We start from the raw sequence: 19,187 nt of genomic DNA on the forward strand, positions 1-19,187 counted from the left end.
CTTCAACTTCGCGGTGTCCTTCTACTTCAGGGATGTTAATATTCCTCGAATCCTCATCTTCTTCTTCGGCAGTCACATATTAGCATTCCAGCGCATGGCACAACTGGGTGCTCCAATCTGGTTGGATCAATTCTAAGGGATCCTACGTATTCTGAAGATCGTTGCCTTGACCTCCTATAGTGCCTCATAAATTCATTCAAACCCATCCTCAAAACTAAATGTCATCAAGAATGCTTGTCTCAAAATATTCCACTCTCCCGTGTCATGGCAGAGCTCCATTTCCAGGTACCAATTCATTGGTATTACATCTAAAGTGTGACAGAATATATGCACCCACCATGGTTACAGGGCTGTTCCATAAACCTGAGTGCATTTAGCTAAATGATCATGCAAATCATTTCTTCCATCATATTTTTACGTTAGCGAAACTTTCGGGCGACCAAACCGCAATCTCGTCATTCTTCTATACTCGCTCCATCCATCAAAACTGTCTCTATCTATACCCCACCACCTTGCGGGTGTAGCGCACAGCACCAAATCCAATGCTCGGAAGCGATGCTTCTTAGGCACTTCCCTTTCAAATGCATCCAAAAATTTATCTACATCAGTTAGACCATCATAATAAGGAAAACTTCTTACCTCCGATGTTACACAGCGCATCGATTTAATCATCATATTACAACACAACGTAGATATTTCATGCAACCTATTCTACTAGTGTTCCAATTCCTCATCTGAATATGATGTACAGGAACTTCCGCGATCCCATGAAATGCGTCCATCAGCTGTTGGATTAACCCAATATTTATCTCACGCTGTTATTTTATAGATCTAGTCCAATCATTATCGCTTTCCTCATAATCGCGGATCGCTTCAGTATAGCACGGTCCTTCTAAAGGGACCAATGCTACTACAATGCGAAGCGATTTCCTTTCAAATGACATCGTCCGCTTCTTCAAATTGATTACCCCATTCATGTTAATAGCCCAATCAATCCCAAGAAGCACAAGGTATGGATTGTTGTCATCAACAATCTATCTCACTTCAAATCAACCAATGCGCTCGTGCCTTCGATATCTACGGTTACTCCCTGCAGGCGTCCCATAGGGATAATTTTCTACTGATTTTCCATCCTCAATTGAATCAGAGACTCTTCCCATTCTTTCCCATGTTTGTTTATAAAAAACGTTTGCATCCAACCCCAGATCCATAATAACTTGGTCCATCTCATACTCTCCTATTTGCACAGTGAGCCTCATCTCGCGCCCTGTTCTTGCCTTATGCTTACCAATTATTCTGAGTATGCGGGGTCCCTTAGGAGCATTTTATTTACTGGAACACTTATTTATCAATTCCTGTAATCCTTTCACACCCTTGCTATCGCACAACAGCTTCATACAAGTTTCCAAAAAGGTAGTAAGCATGGAGGGGTCAACTTCTTCTGGTAGCTTGTCCTGACTTCCTGAGGTAGAGGCCTCAGCGAAGCTCTTCTTTGCTTCCATGAATGTTTCTTTCACGCACTCCAAGTCAAACCCAACTTCCTTTTCTAGAGCCTTGCAGACCCACTCACTCTCTTCAGGTTTCTTTCCTTTATAATCGACAGTCGTCATTTCGCTTCGTAGCACAATATTCACATTAGGATCCTCTTCGCAGGGTTCAGACCTCATCATCTGTAGACTCTTGGTAGGCTATTGAGGCTACGCACTCTTCTCCTGCATCTTAGCTATCAATACAGGGCAGTCTTCTATCGCGTCATGAAACTGAGTACAATATCGTCACGACAGGCATGTATGGCTTGTACACTACCGCGTGTAGTGTCCTGGCACTCCGCAGTTGTAGAAAATAACTTGTCCCAAACCTTTAGCAGGTCCTCCTCCTCCTCAGCGTCATCCATGCCCCTGATATCCTCCACGCGCTCCGTGAGCACCTTGATCCGGAGGTCGAGCTTCTGTCTGCATTCGATATGCGGGTGTTCTTTCCATCATCAACTTATAGCTATGGCAGTTATGCTCATCTTAGACCACCAATTTACAAAAGTTTTAGAATAACGTTTGTGGTGTCTGCACAAATTGGCAGCAAGTGGCAATTGTTTGATACATGTTTCCCAACTACTTGATAGATAGTGCACCATAGTGCGGTCCCTGTACTTGATACTTCTTGGGCGGCCTGCCTCAGAGGCATTGGCCCTCCCCCTGCAACATAATTCATGAAGACAGGGCAATGTTCTTTGTCATGCCCCTGGATTTTACACTTTAGGGACCAAACTTCTTCGTGTACCTGTAGCTGAGCCGCTCTATCCTTCTTCAAGCTTTGAAACTCTAGGAAAATATTCTGCAACTCCGCGTGAATCTGATGAACTCCCAAAGCAACATCTTGAATACATGTTTCATGCAATCTCATCGAAATTTGTAGGGCTTCCGTCGAAGTCCCTATCTTTTTTTGTGATAAAGAAACCCTTAGGTGGTGCAGGAGCAAAGCTAAAAACCATTCTTAGTGCTGAACATCCATGAGATTCATGTTAGCTTCATGGATTTGGCACTTCAGTCTCTAATCCAGCTCCCAGGGTGTTTTACCAGGCCTCATCATGATTTCCTTGAATCCAACGACTGATTGTGATTCAGACTTGGGCCTACTAAATTCCTTATTTAGCGCAGTCTGGCTATCCGCTAACGAAGCCAATGGGTTACCAGTGTAGTACTTAATATAACATGTTAGCGCGCGATCCTGTAGAGCAGTAACCAACTGCACCTTCTTTATATAATCATCTATAATATTATGTGTTGTCCATACAGCCTTTACAACGAACCAAAACTAATCAGGGTCCTCACTTCTCAAGCCCTTGAAAACTGGCAGCTTCATTGCTTTCGACATGTTGAATGTTGGCAGAGGTGGTGGTGGTGTGGGTGAAGGTGTATGTTGTGGCGGCGAAGGTGGAGGTGGTGTGGGCAGATGAGGTATTCGCGGAAAATCCTGCTTTATCAGCTCTATAGCGCTTCGCGGTGAGGCCTGTACCACTCCTTCGTCGTCACTCGAAGGAGGTTCAATCAAGGGGATATACTCAGGACCTACTCTCTCTTGATTTCTAAAGATTCATCCACTTCACGTAGATCCAAAAATCAAGGCAGTGGCATGACCCGTTTTTCACACAAGAGAATTTTAATATAAGTATTCAAAGATCTCAAATACTTACCTCGCGGTCCCTTGAAGAATCATCGTTGTGATTCACTGTAGCTAACTGAGGTATCAATCGTGAATTCTATAACAAATCCTCCTATGACTCGATCAAGCCAGTGATTGACAGCGCACATGATCTTATCTTCAGAGGCTCCCAATCTCCGCACCAGCTCTGGGGTCCACACTATTGGACCAACAAGCCTCCACCTTCCTTGGTCGTCTACCAATTTAGCGATCCATTCGTATAGTTCGATCAGGAAGGAGCAGAAGAAAATTTCATGTATTTCTGTGTACAAATATCTGTCCAACCACTGTTCTTTTGTTAGGCGCAGATTTCTATTTTCTTGTGCCACAAATTCCTGAATATTTCTATCCAACCACTTCTCAATTCTTTCTCTGTTGGATTCCAGTGATGGGAAATCACACATCTCTTTATGCAGATCCCAGTCCTGGAAACATAACCATTTGTTGGTTTAGTGGGTCCTGAACTAGGTCCAGAGTTAGTTTGCCGAACAAATCGCTACACTACTGGCCCTTTTGGCATCAATCCATGGAGCACAGAATGAAGTCTCACCCAAAGCAGTATGGGGGGATGATGGGACCAAGTTTCCACACCCATAGATTGGTGTAATGTTGTTTTATGCCCTAAATCTTCCTTTGTGCAGATTGATAAGCCCTTATGGCTTATCGATGTAACTCCCTTTTATCAGCCTCTAGACCTCTGCGAAGGTCTACGACTGTCTTTCGTGGACCCTGAATGGGTGAATCAACTATTTACGCGCATGAAAGAGTACTCTTAACCCATTAATTACTTAGATCGGCTTAAGTGTTCGATAAATTTAACACACAACAAGGTAATCTTCACGTAAACAGTTAACATTAATTGCGTTCATGTAATAATATTAATCATTTAAAGTCGCACGTTAATACATCATTATTTCATAAACCCATCATTCATCATAGCATAAAGCACATTCATATAAAACAGAAGTAAAGAGATAAAAAAACGTATTTCTGCAACAACTTCCTTTATTAATATTCAATTTAGCTTAGAGACTCAAGACTTCCTTGTGCACTCAGCTGCGGACTCTACTCTAGGCCTCTGCACACATAGCTGCAGAGCCTTTTCTCTACTCTAAGACTTCTACAATATTCCTTCTATTGACCCATTACATTCATCTTCATCATCATATCCCCCTCTAGACTTCTCTAAGACTCTCCTATTTATACAATCTCATGGTCTGCGGACCATGGGTAGATCTTCAAAAAGCCAACTCAACTTACATAAAGAAGGGTAAAACCCTTTATGACTCCTTAACTATCTACACACTCTGCGACCACAACTTGCAGAGACTTTACATTTTATACAACAAAACTTGGGCATTTTGCCCCAAAATTGACCCTAGGGGACCCCATCCCAACAAGTATTGACATGATGGGTGCGTTTGATTCTGACACTCCTACGTGTAGTGCCCCGATGTCCTACAATTATAGCAAATAAGATGTCCATGACCTCTATTGGCTACTCCTCCTCCTCGGCTTTGTCCACTCCCCTGATATCCTCCGCACTCTCCCCCAACGCCGTGATCCGGAGGCCACATTTCTAATTTCATTTGATACGTAGGCATCCTTTCCATCATCAATTCGTAGCTACAGTAGTGGTGCTCATCGTGGCCCACCGATTTTTAGAAATTGCAAAACAATTGTTGTGGTGTCTGCACAAACTTTTGCAGCAAATGACAATTATCTGTTACATATTTTCCAACCACCTAACAAATAACGCACCATTACACGGGTCTCACACTTGGGCCTGCTGGAGGTTCTTGCCTCAAGGGCATCGGTCCTCCCCCTGTGATATAATTCGCGAAGACAGGGCAATGGTCTTTATCATGCCCCTGGCTCTTACACTTGAGGCACTAGACTTCCTCGCACACCTCTGACCTAGCCTCCTTTTATTTTTTCAAGCTCTGCAATTCCAAGAAGAGGTTCTGCAACTGCGAGTGTATTTGTTGAACTCCCAAATATGGGTCCTGAATAGGTGTTTCATGCAACCTCATTGCGATTTCCAGGGCATCTGCGTGAGTTCATATCTTCTGCTATGATAAAGCTATCCTCAGGTGGGGCAGAAGCAAGGCTATAAACCACTCACGGTGTTGGACATCTGTAAGATGCATATTAGCTTTGCGGATCACACACTTCAACCTTTGTTCTAACTCCCAAGGTGTTTTACCAGTCCTCATCATGATTTCCTTGAATCCAACCACTGATCGCGAGTCAAACTTAGGATTACTGAATTCTTTGTTCAAAGCAGCCTTAGTGTCTGCTCACGATGCCAAAGGATTATTAGTGTAGTACTTAATGTACCATGTCAGCGAGCGATCCTGCATAGCTGTAACCAACTGTGCCTTATTTATATTATCATTTGTAATTTATTGCACTGTCCACACAACATTCACAACAAACCAAAATTGATCCGCATCCTCACTCCTTATGCCCTTGAAAACTGGAAACTTCATTGTATTCGACATGTTGAACGGTGGTGGTGGTGGCGGTGGTGTGGGCGAAGTTGTATGTTGTGGAGGCGAAGGTGGAGGTGGAGTGGATGGATGATGAGTTCGCAGAAAACATTGCCTTATCAGCTGAACAACACGTCGCGATGAAGCCTGTATTGCTCCCTCATCGTCGCTCGAAAGAGGCCCAATCAACGGGCTATATTCAGGACCTATTTTCCCTCAATCTCTGAAGAGCTTTCCACTTCACGTAGCTCCAAACATCAAGGCAATGGCATAACCCGTTTTTCACACAACAAAATCTTAATATAGGCATTCAAAGATCTTAGATACTTACCTCGCGGTCACTTGAAGAAGCGTCGCTCTGCTTCACTGTAGCTGACTGAGGTATCAACCGCGAAGTGTGTCACAAATCCTCCTATGACTATATCAAGCCAATGATCAACAACGCGCACGATCTTATTTTCACAAGCTTCCAACCTCCGCACTAACTCTGGAGTCCACACTATTGGATCGTCAAGCCTCCACCTTCCTTGGTCATCTCCCAACTTAGCTATCCACTCATATAGCTCGATCAGGAAGGTGCAGAAGAAAATTTCCTGTATTTCTGTGTACAAGTATCTGTCCAGCCAATGTTCTTTTGACAGGCACATATTCTTGTTTTCCTGCGCTGCGAATTCATGGATTTTTCTATCCAACCACTTCTCAATTTCTTTCTTGGTCAAATTCCAGTGATGTGACATCACACGTCTTCTTAAGCAGATCCCGGTCCCGGCAACAAAACCATTTGTTGGCTTAGTAGGTCCTGACCCAGGTTCAGAGTTAATTGCACCAAAAAAAACCCTACGCTACTGTCCGTTTCAGCATCAACCCATGTAGCCCAGACTAAAGTCTCACCCGAAGCAATATAGGGGGATGCAGGAACCAAGTTTCCGCATCTAGAGATCAGTGTGATGTCCTTTTGTGCCCTAGATCTACCTCCATGCAGATCTGTAAGCCCTTAGGACTTGGTACTGTAACTTCCTTCGAATGGCCCTTAGACCTCTACGAAGGTCTACGATTGGCTTTTGCGGACCCTGAATAGATGAATTATCTACTTACACGCACCATAAATTATCCTCAGATCGGAATCTATTGAGATCTACTTAAGTGCTTAATAAACACAACAAAATGTATTATGATCTTCGCATAAATACTTAACATTTATTGCGTTCAGCTAATAAGACTTATCCAATAGATTCACGCATTAATACACCATTATTTCATCATAGCATATATCACAAACACAAACAATAGAAGTAAACAAATAAAACACATGAATTTCTCTAATAGTCTTCTTTATTGATCTTCAATATAAGGTTACAGACTCAAAACCTCCCTACGCACTCAGCTGCAGGGGTCCACGACTTAGCTACAGACACCACTCTAGGCCTCTGTGCACTTAGCTACAGATCCTTTTCCCCCTCTAAGACTTACTTCTCTGTGTTATCTCTCTAAGGCTCCATCCTTTCATACCCATAGACATTTGTATCTTAGACTCTCTAAGACACACCTATTTATAGCCTTTTACATACAATCCCATGGTCCCCGGACCATGGGTGGATATCAAAACCGACTCAAATTTACATAAATGAGAGTAAAAACCATTTTTGACTCCTAACTACCTACGCGATCTACATCCACAATTCATAGAGACTTTACATCTTTTCATCAAAATTTACAACAAAACTTGGGTTTTTAACCCCAAAACTAACCCAGTGGACCCCATCCCAACAACTATTTTTAGCCTTAGTAAGCTCCATGCATGAGAAATATTTGAGTAATATCCATTTAGTAAAATAGGTAATATAAACATGACCAAAAATAATGAAAATCATGGCAGAGACCTCATTTGAGCCAGAGAAACTCGGCCAAGAACAGTAAGAAAACTCACTGTAATTCCCAAGAGGGGTTTAATATTTTTCAAAAAATAGAGAACAATCCAAACTGGTTACATATTAAACAAAAAATAGTCTAAACTAGTCTAAGAGACTCACCTGGTCTGGACAAGGAGGCTGGACAAGGAGGAGGCTAGACGAGGAGGCTGAGAAAGCTACCAGCGACGAGTGCAACCAACCAATTCCTCTGGCACCAAGCTGCAAAAAAACTAAAAATGTCATTAAAAATTCCAATAAAACTTGTAAATAAAAAAATTAATTACAAAAAACTTGAATTAACTTACCTCACAGCGCTCAGCAGGGCTTCGGCTCAAACCAAGCTCACAACACTCAGTAGGGCTTCGGCTCAAATCAACAGACCTCACAGCGTTGGACAACACAACTAAAAATCAATAGACCTCACAGCGCATGACAAATCAATAGTGCCGAAAACTCTACAGTAAGGTATGTCCCCTCGTATATATAAAACATTTTTTCGGCTGAATAAATAATTCGATCGAACTTAGTTCAACCGCATAAATAATTTGGCCAAACTTAGTTTGACCGAATTAGTTATTCCGCCGGATTATTAGTTTAGCCAAAATATTTTTTTGCCGATTTCTTCAACTCTTGAAAAAATTATTTTTAACGACTGATGTTAGTCTGAACGAAAAAAGTTGAGTTGAATAAATTTAAAAAATTTAGTCGAAACAAATTTTTGTTTGGTCGAAAAATTGTGAATGTGAAATCTTCGGAAGCGTTTCTTAGAAAAGTGTAACCCAGCTTCACATTTTCACCTTCATCTATTCCACTGAAAACCTTGCTCGGAGGAAATCCTTCACCATCATCGCCTGTGATTTTGAAATCCTCACGAGGAGGAAATTCATGAAATCGTCATCGGTGCTTTTGAAATCCTTGCATGGAGAAAATCCTTCACCATCCTCATCTGTTCCATTCAAATCCTTGCTCGAAGGAAATATGCCACCATCCTCATTTGTTCTTTTAAAATCCCCACTTGGAGCAAATCCATCATCATCATTTATGCTTTTGAAATACACGCTCGGATGAAATTCATCGTCATCATCCGTGCTTTAGAAATTCTCACTCGAAGGAAATTCATCATCATCATGAGAACCTTGAAATCCCGACTTGGAGAAAATGCATTATCCTCATCTGTGCTTCTAAAATTCTCATTTGGGGGAATTGTTCATCCTCCCCGTCGTTAGTGATGCCTTCATTAGGATTAGGACTTATTTGATTAATATGCTCCATATAATTACTTGTGCTTTCATCAAACTTCTCACAAGGTGAAAATTTTGACTCTCTATTCATACTAAATGCATTCATATTATATCCATCAATATGAATAAAGTTGTTGTGCAAATAAGATGTTGATGTTGCACAAGTAGAAACTTCACTATCACATGAATCCATGACCTTTCATAAAATATGTTGAATGATATAAGTGATCTCTATCCTAATGAAAATTTATAACTTGGAGAATGAAAATCCCCCCCCCCCCCAAAAAAAAAAAAATTCACCCAAAAAAATTCCCTCCATAAATATTTTGCTTAAAAATTTTCCCTCCAAAATCTATTCCAAAACATTCTACCAAAATTTTCTCTTAAAAATTCGACCCTACTTTCTATTCAAATTTCCATACAAATTTTCCTTAAAATGATTCGACAATCTTCGTTATTTATTAGCTTTCATTATTTCTATTCCTCACATCACATTAAATATTGCGAAGCTTAGAGCAATTAAGGAAGAAGCTATAGAGTCACCAAAAAGACATTCAACCGGAGACTATCACATTTAAAAAGTTAGTTTTCTTTCTATTTTTATTATTTAAAAGGGAATTTGGGTAAAATATGTTATTTCATTATATTTTTGTTGAATTTTTTTATTTTTTTTTCCAAAGATTTTTTTTTTTAAATCTCATATTTTCACGGAAATCCCACACAAAAAAATTACATTTATAAATTTTCTAAGGAAAAAAAGCATAAAATAAATCGATATTAACAAAATTTTTACGAAAAAAACCATATTTTTTAGGACTTTGAAATGAAAAAACAATGTTTTTCTTAATTTTTTGTTAAATTTATTTTTTGGAAAACATTCTTATATTTTTGAAAAAACCTTAAACTAATAAGATAATTTAAAAAAATGAAAAGATTTTTTTTTTAATTATTGTTATATAACAACTATTAAGAAAATGAAATTAAAAATTAAAAAGTAAATAAAGAAAAAAAAAAGTAAAGCTAAAATGAATTAAAAAATATTAAATTAAAAAAAAAAATTTATTTATATATATATATATATATATATATAATAAAAGAGCTAAAAAATTAAAATAAAGAAAATGTTAAATTTTATCAAATTTAAAAAAAATAAAAATATATCAAGCAAACAATATTTTGTTAGGTCTATACACTACTAGTGTAACCCTTTATTGTTATTAGTGCAATCCCTTTATTACATTGTTGCGCCCATATAGTCCTCATGTTGTTACTATTTTACCCCATAGAAGCCCACTATTATTATTATTGCGCCCCTACAATATTACTGTTATGTAGGCTCTGATTGTATTGTGACCACTTAGACTCCTATATATAGAAAGGAGGTCATGTCATTTGTATCGTCCAAGAATTATTCATTTGTATAATGTAAATAAGGTTTCCCCCTCGAAGAGTCTTATTTTGAAGGCGTTGATCTCTCTTTTCTATCTTTTTGTGAGTTGGTTTCATAACATTTGGTATTAGAGCTTTGGATTCTAGGGTTTCGCTGCTCCAAAACAGGCCATCGTGGAATTTTACCTATAATTTTTTTTTTGTGACGTTTCAAAAGCTAAAAAAAAACCCATTTCAGATGAAATATCAATGCTCGTCGGGTCCGAATTTCAGATCTTGTCTCGCAAATTTTTCGACGATATGACTTAAGGAATTTAGGGCTTTTGCAAGCTCCAGAATTTCATCTCAAATAGGTGATCATGGACGTTTCACTATAATTTGTTTTCTACGAAGATTTAGATTCTGCAATTAAAACCCATTTGAGTCGAAATCTTGGTGAAGCTCGGGCCCAAATTTGAGATCTTTTTTCGCTATATTTTTTGATATACGTTCCAAGACATTTAAGGTTTTTGCAGGCTCCAAAATTACATCCCAAACAGGTGAGCTTGGGAAAAGAATCATAACTTTCCTTTTGAGCATCATATTGATGTTTCGTAAGAAGTTACAGAAATAGGACGACCTGTAGTTTTCTGTGTATTAGTTTCAGGTCTGAAGTTCTAAATAGTGACACGTGGCACTTCATACAAGTTCGGTCTTCTGAACAGGTATATAATCAGGTCATCTTGGGTGATTGTGCATAACTCTTTCTTGGAGAACCCAATTTCGATCCGATTGGTATCCTTGGAAAGAGGATGTAGAGGGATACTGCAAGTCACAATTTCAGGACTGGGAGATCTGAAATTACAGAGTTACAGTCGTTTCAAGATCGACCTCCTAAAGTCAAGAAAAGGTAATATGAGGAAGTTTGATGACAAGGATCCGGTAAATTGGATACTACAGAAGGAGCAATATTTTGATCTACATGATGTACAACTGTTACAAAAGTTACATATTTCATATTTATATTTAGAACCAAATCAGTTTGGATGGTATAGAGGGCTTTATTCTCATAAACCACTTGTCACCTGGTCAATTCTCACAGAGGAAATGATAGCACATTATTAGGATACAAAGAGCAACACCTTCTTTAGCCAATTAATAAATCTCAAACAAAAGGGTTCAATGGCAGAGAACATTGAGAACTTCCAAAAATTGAATATAAGGGTAAATGATATTCCAGAGAAGCAAAGGGTTGATATCTTTATAGGGACTTTAAAGGATAACATTGAACATGAGGTTCATCTTTGGGAACCTAATTCATTGGAGAAGGCATTCAGGTTGGCAAGAAAAATTGAAAGTGGAATTATGGAAACAAGGAATCCCACCATTCACAACTATAAATATCTGATCAAGAAGAAAAAGGTTCAAGAAGTGAATGATCACATCGAGAAAGAAAAAATGAATCTGATCATATCTTGTAATGCATTGGCCGGAATTACCACTCCTCAAACTATCAAGATAGAAGGACATATCAAGAAGAAAAAGGTAATAGTGTTGATTGATTCGGGCAGTACCCATAATTTTATTCATTGTAAGATAGCCAAGGAATTGAATTGCTTCCTATATCCAGCACCAAAGTGTCAAGTGATGGTTGCAAGTGGAGGAACCATAAATTGCTCTGGAAAGTGCCATAATATCAATTTATCCATGGGAGAATATGTATTGAATAGTCCAATGCATTCCATTCCAATGGGTGGTGCATATGTTGTACTAGGAGTCCAATGGCTACAATCCTTGGGTACAATAACTTTTAATTTTCAAGAACTTTTCATGAAATTTTATTCTGAAGGAAAGGAAGTTGAATTAAGGGGTATCACAGGGAAACCAGAAAAGATAATCAGCTCTAACGGAATGACAAAGCTTCTAAAGAAATAAAAATGAGGTGTAATTGCACAATTATGTTTTCTAGAGGTTCCCACAAAGAAATCACCTATTTCTCGAGATCTCCAAAAAGTATTGGACAATCATTCCAAGGTATTTGAGACTCCCAAATGCCTCCCACATATTCATGATCATGATCATTCTATTCATTTGATTCCAGGAAATGTTCCTCCAAACATCAGGCCTTATAGATATCCATATTCCCAAAAGAGTGAAATTGAACGCATGGTTGCCGAAATGTTATAGGTTGGTATAATTATCCAACCAAATTTGATAAACGAAGCAAGGGATGAATGGAAGAATGACGAAGCAGGTGCGAACTCATTCAAAAGTTGCAGAACATCCCAGTTCAAACAATATTGCCAGAACTTGACAAGGAAAAATCGTATTGGAACCTGAAGTAGTCACATAATCGAGAAATCGACAACTATGAAATCAATCAATTTCAGAGTATCTCATCAAGTGGAAGAACTTACCCGGTGAAGATTCCACATAGAAGGGTGATAATTTTATACAGAAGCATCGAGAACTACTCAAGCATTGAGGACAACACTTTTTGAAGGAGAGGGGCATGTTATTTCTCTGTACTACTAGTGTAACCCCTTATTGTTATTAGTGCAACCCCTTTATTATATTGTTGTGCCCATATAGTCCCCATGTTGTTATTATTGTACCCCATAGAAGCCCACTATTTTTATTATTGTGCCCCTACAATATTATTGTTATGTAGGCTATGATTGTTTTGGTACCGCTTAGACTCCTATATATAGAAAGGAGGTCATGTCATTTGTATCATCCAAGAATTATTCATTTGTGTAATGTAAAGGAGGTTTCCCCCTCGAAGAGGCTTATTTTGAAGGCGTTGATCTCTCTTTTCTATCTTTTTGTGAGCTGGTTTCATAACATGTTTTGACACCTAGTGTGGCCGAGGGTCGATTTTGGGAATTGATTCTCATAACAACATGCACAAACAATGTGATTGTGTCGAGGGTTGATGTTTGTCATTGTACTAGTCGTGCCAACAACCCTTTAATGTCCACCATGATCGGTGGTAGATTTGAGGAATCAACTCTCGTCACAAACGTGTACAAACTATGTGTTTGTGTCAAAGGTTGATTCCTAGATGAATCGACCCCCAGCGGCATCGGACGTCAAAGGGTCGTTGGAATGGCCAGTGTAACAATGATTCACCACAACACCCATCATGTCGATAGCCCATTCGCACCCAACACGATGTATTTTTTTATTTGATATATTTTTTTTTAGGTCACAAGGCATGGAGAAAACGATGCCAAAGTGTTCTGTTAAGGTACTCCAAGGTGTAAAGGTTATTGGCTTGAAACTTTGTGGACATAAATCGAACCATGCTAAGGGATGGTTTGGCCTAGGTTAGGTGCAATTCCCATGTGATTTTGATAGCTTAGATGCTCCTAGGTCATAGCTACTCAAACGACAGTTTAAACATGCCAATCATCTCAAGATCCACATTATCTACGAACAAATAAATATATTTTTTTAATTTATATTTTTTATTTTGTTTTTAATTTTTTTTTTTTTTTTTTTAATCTTATATTTAAAAAATGTTAATTTTGGTTTTTAAAATTTAATAATTTTTCTATTCGTTTGATTTTTATTTTTTTTAAATGTTCTTTTAAAATTATGTTATTAAATTTTTCCTATTTAATATTTAAGTTAATGTTATCTTTTTTTAATTACAATTTTATGGCTTTTGTGATTAATTTTTTTTGTTTTATTTTTTTAGATTTTTTTATTATATTGTATTTTATTTTTTCCTTATCTTTTTATAATGATTTTGTTGAGACATTTTATTATTATTATTATTGTTTTTAATTACTAAAATAATTTATTTTGTTTGAATTCAAAACGCAATGGAATCGTAACTACCATTAAATAGAATGATTGGAAAGGGATACTTTAGGAAATATGCAAACACATCAAAGATTTGACAATAAGTTATTCTTGAAAATTCAAAATGTATATTTTTTTGTTAAATGTCTAAAATTATTTATTTTTAGTGACAATTATTTGATGTATATTGAAATATTAATTAACAATACATAGATATATATAAAATCGTGACTTCAAAACATTGACCATTTTTTAACTTTGCAAATAAATTGAAAAACAAAAATACACAAACTTGAAAACCACTTAAAAAGCAAATATCTCAGAAAAGAATAAGAAAAAGACTACTTGAAAAATTGCTAAATAACCAACATTTAAAAAAAATATCCATACTTAGTACATAAAAAAATAATAAAATTTAAAGTGTCAAAATAAGCCCCAAAAAAATGTTTGATGTTGCATCAACATTTTTCAAAATCAATATGAAAATCACCAACATTTAAATAAAAAAAAGGAGGGCACTCTCACATGCTGGACCCTCTGGAAATGGCAGAATGCATGCATATTTCAGGGTTCAAAGGCTCCTATTTCCTCCGCTCTGGCCCATATTTATGCTATGATCGATCCACCTTGACCTCGATCCTTCGTTCGCCATATGCTCTTCGTCTCTCTATGTTTAACTTGTTATGGTCTCATATAGATCCATTATTCTCTTTTGAATGTAGCAATTCTGTCCTACATAGCTCTTATCCTCTTTGGCCTGTCTGCCGGCCGTTTCTTTATGGTCTGGTTTTATTGTATATGAACGCTCCAGCACGTTCCTTTTGGCCGTTTTGCTGAACAGCTTCAAATGGCATCATATGTATTCACTGTTTATATTTTCTCAATATAATATCATCAGATTTTTCTTCTAAAAAAGAAAATTTGAAGTGTAAAAAATAGACTCCAAAAAAACGCTGATATTGTATAACATTTTTCAAAATCAAAATAAAAATCATGATTTGTTATGACCTTTTAAAAAATGAAAAGTGAGTACAATTACCATTAAAATGATAACTTTGTTCTATGACAAACTCCAATATGATGTTTGACCTCCTTCCTTTTCTATCCAACCTTAGTTTTAATGAGTATCTATAATTTGAAAATATAATACAAACATGTTACAATAGAAAAAACGAGGGTTCTCCAAAGCCAAATAGTTTAGTAATTATCTATACGAAACAGAGAAAATTAAATTATAGTATTTAATTGAATTTCTAAACTATCGATGGATCTACCAAAACAAAATACCATACACAGATATTATATTAGGAAAAAAGGTGGGCACTCTAAACCGCAATGGCGTGGGATTCCTTTAAATCGAAATAAGAACATATTTCGTTTAATAGAATTGCTAGACCATCAACGCGAAAACATCTTTTTCAGAGAAAGATTCCACCTTAAAATCAGTAACTGAATCCTATGGTTGCTTAAGACGTTTCCCATGACAAACTTCACCACCTGTCAAAATAGTATAAAAATTTAGTCTAAAAAATGAACTTGTTTTCAAATCCAATTGCAATTTAAATCTTATCCCTCAAGTAATACACATCGACAGACAAATTCCAAACATGTGACCAATTGAGTTGCTCGACACAATGGTCATGCTTTCAACTAAACTCAAGTGATTTTCAAAACCATGAAATTGAACCACAAGTAGGCATGGGAATCTTGCCACAAGTAAACGACGGATAGAATGATGAACCACCAATTTTGAAACTGTGAAACTAAATAAATCTAAACTGTTTTTCTTTAAAGATCTAGATTTATTTAGTCCAACGATGAAATGCTTGGATATAAATCAAATTAACTCTGAATTGCCAGTTATAATTATTATATAGTAGAATTCTTTGGATTTTTAAAAACTCTGCAATGTTACGATGAAAAATCGTGATAAGCTTAGTGATAAGACTTTATCTGAATGAGGGGATTCAGATTCCAGAGTTTCGTATTTGTTGACGGAGCCTCTTGATTTGTGTTTGCAGCGATGGCAAGTTTCTACTGCCTTGGAGAGTAGAGATGGAATCTTTCTGACGCCATCGTTGGTGAGAAGGAACCCCAGAGTGTCGGCCTTGGCATTCTCGAGCCATGATCAGTGGGCATTTTCTCCATCTGGGCAGTCGCTCAAATCCCCTGGCATTCATCTTCGTTCATTGAACAAACTATTACGCAGAGTTTGATGAGTTTTTCTGCCATGTGGCTTCATATAAAAGTCCAGTAAAATTCGATGGATGGCTCTCCCTCGATATCTGGAGGTTATACTGCGAATATGGCATGGTATATGCTTTCGACTATCTCTGCCTCACTCTGCTCTGATTACCATCCTTGGATGTTGGGGGCTTACTTGTGGGATTATTCGTGTTGATTTCCATTCTTAGTTCGCATATAGAATGCCCATTCTGCACCTAGATGACCTTCTTTCCTTACTTTAATCGGAAATCCTCCATATTCTGATGACTTTCTGTATAGCAATATACATTCTTACCTGTATATTTCGGAACCACATTCCTTCCCCTTTTGGGGGTTCAAATGCTTATTTGGACTGATATTCTCACTCTTATCTGTCCACAGTATAACCGGGGGGAGGTATTTTTTCTACGCCTCAATAGTTTATTCCTTCTTAGGCATCGCTGGGTTAACTCTTTCAACATTTCTACGCCTTGCAAGACTTTTGGTTTCCGGGTTTGTAATAGGTCGTGGAATTGTTCGGGGTGCTGCTGTTGCTGTTGTTGTAAAGACGCATAGATCTTTCTCATTTTCGTCGTCTCTGGTTGGATGATGCATTTCTTTGATTGCTCTGCTAAGGATTTGGGCACTCGGGTGCATCGGGGGAAACTGTTTTCCGACGGTTTTTGAATTTCTGTTGGTGGATGTTCGGATCTTTCTCATTGAGATGACTTGGGTCTGCATCACATTTTATGCTCTGACATACGTCTTCTGACATTCTCGATATTGGGGTTTTCATCCTGCTGTTCTGTATCGGGCATCCCATTTTTTATTCCCATACACTCGGTACATTCCCCTTTTGGATTGTGAACTCATGGCGATACTTTCTCTTTTGGCGATATGCGGGCATTATATTTCGCGGGTTCTGATTTCGTTGCTGGACTTCTGTAGATCCCTGGACATTTTTGGCATGGATTTTCTAATGGTTACACTTACTTATGACCTACCACTCTGGCGGGTTATTAAGTCTCTTTTTAATTCACTCACTTTTTCTCTGCACTTATTTTTCACTTACTGCTTTGTGATATTATGGAATTGTTGGAGTCGGACACTTCAGCACATGAGGCCTATATACGTGCCACATTGGATGCTGAATCGAATTACCATTTATATCATGGGTCGGAGCGGGTGGGCGAGGCAAATGACCTTGACATTTGGCGCACGGTGCAAGACCCGTTGCACATGCCAGATGGTGGACATGCGGTTCCCGGATGGCATGGGGTATTACACGTAGAAAATGGACGGCGATCTCAACGTCAACAACGATCCAATTAAATTACCACCGTGATGTCTGTACTGCGTTTTGGCTATGATGTATTGATCAACTGAGTTTCCAACTTGCAGAAGAGGGTGCTTGTTGGTAAATGGCATTTCGTTGATTTGAGTGATGTTGAAATGAGGAACTGGGTTGACACTAAATGGAAGTCTCCACTGGGTTACATGCCTATAGCGGTGCGGTTGTTAACCGGTAGTACAACTTCTATTTCCTCAACGAAGATGACTTAAATAAAATTAAGGCTATTCCATGGATTAAAGGGAGAAGTTTCCTGGCTCTGCATAATTGGTATGTTGGTTTTAATCCGTTGAACAAATTGATATGGGTTAAATTTCCCAGATTTCCCATTGAATTCTAGACTCGGCAAGTTTTTATGGACATTGGCAATGCTATTGAGAAGTTTGTTTATGTCGACCCATGGTGTTTGGGTGCATAGGGTAAGAGAATTGCATGGATTCTGATAGAGGAGTACAGTGGTGGATTTCCATACCACTTTGAATTACAATGGGAGGGAACCCACTTGGTGCAGAGGCTAGACTTCTGGGGGTTTCCCTTCCGATGTCTAATATGTCATCATACTGGGCATCTTATGGCACAGTGTCCTTGCAGACTAGGTGGTAGGCGTATGGCACAAAGGCGGCATTGTTTCGGTTCTATGGAGAAATCTGATGCTAAATATGCTATACCTAGAAACAGACATGGGGTGACAAATCATAGGCGGGATGCACAATGTTCATCAGGGACTCCTCCTTATTCCTATTCTTTACATCCAATGTATTTCATTCTACGAAACATGATGATTCCGCTACTATTATTGTTCCTTCATCCCCTTGGACTTTAGAAGGTTTTGGTGCTCCATTGGTTGATGACACCTCACTATCCCCATTAGATAGGATTCCCGCTCCCCCTCCGGTGTTGACCTGCCCCAATCGAATATTGTACCTCCCCCTCAAATGACATATGATGCACCCTCCTCTTTGCATATTACGTACATCCCCGTGCGGTCCCCTTCACGTGCCTCACATCCATCCACGGGGTCTAGGACTCGTCCTGCATTGCCTAATTTTCCCCTACATTCACCTACCAACTCAGTAGATAGTGACTTTGATTTCCTTCTCTAGAAGAAGACTTTGGATCTTCAAACCCTCACTATACACAAGCCTCCTGGCTCATTGTCCCCCCACATCAGTCCTTCCTTAGAGGGTAATATTATCGTCCATCGAAAACAAAACCGAGATAGTAGACATTTTAGAGGACGCGCTCGGCCTCTTCCTTTTAGTCCATCTGACCCACATGCTCTCATTGACGTTCTTATCACTTCTACTACCTCTCCTTGAGCCCTTAGAGCAATGATGCACGTACCTGAGATAACATGACTTTCATATTTTCATTGAATATCCGGGGTTTGGGGGCTGCTCCAAAATTTCTAGCTCTCAAGGAACTTTTTCTTTCATCTCGTCCCTATATCATCTTTCAATAGGAAACTATGCATTTGGCTTCTCAAGTGATAAAATATTTCAGAAAGATCTAGGGGGTCTGGTGGCTCTATGGGACCCTCGATGGGTCAATGTAAAGGCATTTTCATGTTTCACTGTCATTCTTCTTGCTGGTCATATTAGAGGTTTACATC

This window comes from Pinus tabuliformis, chromosome 4_2 (assembly GCF_031772625.1).
Source record: "Pinus tabuliformis cultivar Carrire ecotype Pingquan chromosome 4_2, CPIR1, whole genome shotgun sequence".
In the NCBI taxonomy this organism is placed as follows: domain Eukaryota; kingdom Viridiplantae; phylum Streptophyta; class Pinopsida; order Pinales; family Pinaceae; genus Pinus; species Pinus tabuliformis.